This window comes from Leptonychotes weddellii, chromosome 16, assembly GCF_054177405.1.
Source record: "Leptonychotes weddellii isolate Sample4059 chromosome 16, ASM5417740v2, whole genome shotgun sequence".
NCBI classification, from domain to species: Eukaryota; Metazoa; Chordata; class Mammalia; order Carnivora; family Phocidae; genus Leptonychotes; species Leptonychotes weddellii.
Window position 1 is genome coordinate 23,476,689 of NC_138384.1, and position 2,807 is coordinate 23,479,495.

The window sequence follows — 2,807 nt, forward strand, 5'->3', positions numbered from 1 at the left end:
TAAAAATTAAAGAGTACTTTCCAATCTATTTGTATAAGACCAGCATTATCCTAATACAAAAATCAGGCAAAGATATTACAAGAAAAGAAAATTACAGACCAATAACTCTCATGATCATGAATACAAAAATTCTAAGCAAAATTTTAGCAAAACAATTGCAATGTTGTACAAAAAGTATAATACATCATGACCAAGTTGAATTTAATCTTTAAAATGCACTATTGGCCTTTTGGCTCCCTGAGCAGCACCATGGCGGTGGGCAAGAACAAGCGTCTTATGAAAGGCGGCAAAAAGGAAGCCAAGAAGAAAGTGGTTGATCCATTTTCTAAGAAAGATTGGTAAGATGTAAAAGCACCAGCTATGTTCAATATAAGAAATATTGGGGGGGCGCCTGGGTGGCTCAGTCGGTTAAGCGTCTGCCTTCAGCTCAGGTCATGATCCCAGGGTCCTGGGATCGAGCCCTACATCGGGCTCCCTGCTCCGCGGGAAGCCTGCTTCTCCCTCTCCCACTTCCCCTGCTTGTGTTCCCTCTCTCGCTGTGTCTCTCTCTGTCAAATAAATAAATAAAATCTTAAAAAAAATAAATAAATAAAAATAAAAAAATTAAAAAAAAGAAATATTGGGAAAACATCAGTCACAAGAACTCAAGGAACCAAAATCACATCTGATGGCCTCAAGGGTCATGTTTTTGAAATGAGCCTTGCTGATCTGCAGAATGATGTAGTTGCATTTAGAAAATTCAAGCTAATTACTGAGAATGTTCAGGGCAAAAACTGCCTGACTAATTTCCATGGCATGGATCTTACCCATGACAAAATGTGCTCCATGGTCAAAAAATGGCAGACCATGATTGAAGCTCATGTTGATGTCAAGACTACCGACGGTTATTTGCTTCATCAGTTTTGTGTTGGTTTTACTAAAAAAAGCAATAATCAGATTTGGAAGACCTCTTAGGCTCAGCACCAACAGGTCTGTCAAATTCAGAAAAAGATGATGGAAATCATGACCCAAGAGGTGCAGACAAATGACTTGAAAGAAGTGGTCAATAAACTGATTCCAGACAGCATTGGAAAAGATACAGAAAAAGTTTGTCAGTCTATTTATCCATTCCATGATATCTTCGTTAGAAAAGTAAAAATGCTGAAGAAGCCCAAGTTTGAATTGGGAAAGCTCATGGAGCTTCAAGGTGAAGGCAGTAGTTCTGGAAAAGCTACCGGGGATGAGACCCATGCTAAAGTTGAACGAGCTGATTGATATGAGCCACCAGTCCAAGAATCTGTTTAAAATTCAGACATTTAATGGTGACAAATAAAAAACCTTATTTGTGATGTTTTAAAAAAATACACTATTGGTTAAACATTCAAAAATCAATGTAAAATACCATATTCATTAATTTTTTAAAAAACTATATGATAATCTCAGTAGATACAGAAAATACATTTGACAAAATCCAATGTTAATTCCTTATTTTTAAAAAAATTCTCAACAAACTACAAATAGAAGGGAACGTTCTCAACCCAATAAAGGCATCTACATAAAGCTTATAGCTACCATCAAACATAATGGTAAAAAACTAAATATTTTCCCCCTAAGACAAGAACAAAATAAAGATGCCCATTCTCACCAGTTCTGTTCAACGCTGTACTGGAGACTCTGGCCAGAGCAATAAGGCAAGGAAAAGAAATAAAGGGCAGCCAGTTTGGAAAGGAAGAAGAAACGTTGTCTTTTTTCACAGATGACATGATTATCTATGTAAAAAAAATATGATGGAATGTGCAATAAAGCAACTAGAACTAGTAAGTGAATTTAAAAGGTTGCAGGATATAAGATCGAGATACAAAATCAATTATATTTTCATCTACCAACAACAAACAGCTGGAAGTTGAAATTTTTCAATATATTATTTACAATAGCAACAAAAATATGTAATTATTAGGAACAAATCTGAACACAGAAAATTACAAAACATTGTTGAGAGAAACTGAAGAAGACCTAAGTAAATGAAGAGATAAACCATGTTTATGAATCAGAAGACGGAAGTTCTACCCAAACTGATCTATAAATTCAATACAACGCAATCAAAATCCAAGTCAAATTTTTTTGTAGAAATGGACAAACTGATCCTAACACCCATAGGTAAACACAAAGGACCTAGAATCCCCAAAACAACTTTTAAATTTGAGGACTAACATTATAATTATAAAGCTACAATAATCAAAAGAGTGAGTTATTGCCATAAAAATAAATAGGTCCATATAACAGAATAAAGAATTCAAAAATTAGACCCAGACATACATGAACAATTGATTTTCAACAAAGGTATAAAAACAATTCAGTGGAGAAAGAAAAATCTTTTAAACATGTGCTGATGGAAGGGAGTCTGGGTGACTCAGTCAGCTGGGCGTCCAACTCTTGATTTTGGCTCAGGTCATGATCTCAGCATCATGAGATAGAGCCCCATGTGGGGCTCCCTGTAAGTGTGGAACCCACTTCAGACTCTCTCTCCCTCTCCCTCTGCTTCTCATCCCCCGTCCCCATTTGCATGCTTGTGCTCTCTCTCTCCCCACCTAGAAAATAAAATAAACACATGGTGATGGAATAATTGGCTATCCATAAGCAAAAATAATAATAATAATTTTGATACATACCACATACCAAAATTAATCCAAAATCAATCACAGATTTAATATAAACTGAAAATTATAAACTTCCAGAGAAAACATAGCAGAAAACCTTTGTGACTTGGATTAGGGAAAATTTTCTTAGATATGAAGCTAAAACAATGATCAATTAAAAAACAAATTGTT

General features: G+C 35.2%; 1 pseudogene; it reads left to right on the forward strand.

The window, feature by feature from the left end:
• The first annotated feature begins 232 nt into the window (after positions 1 to 232).
• LOC102750148 (small ribosomal subunit protein eS1-like) lies at positions 233 to 1,319 on the forward strand (annotated as a pseudogene).
• The last annotated feature ends 1,488 nt before the right edge of the window (positions 1,320 to 2,807 follow it).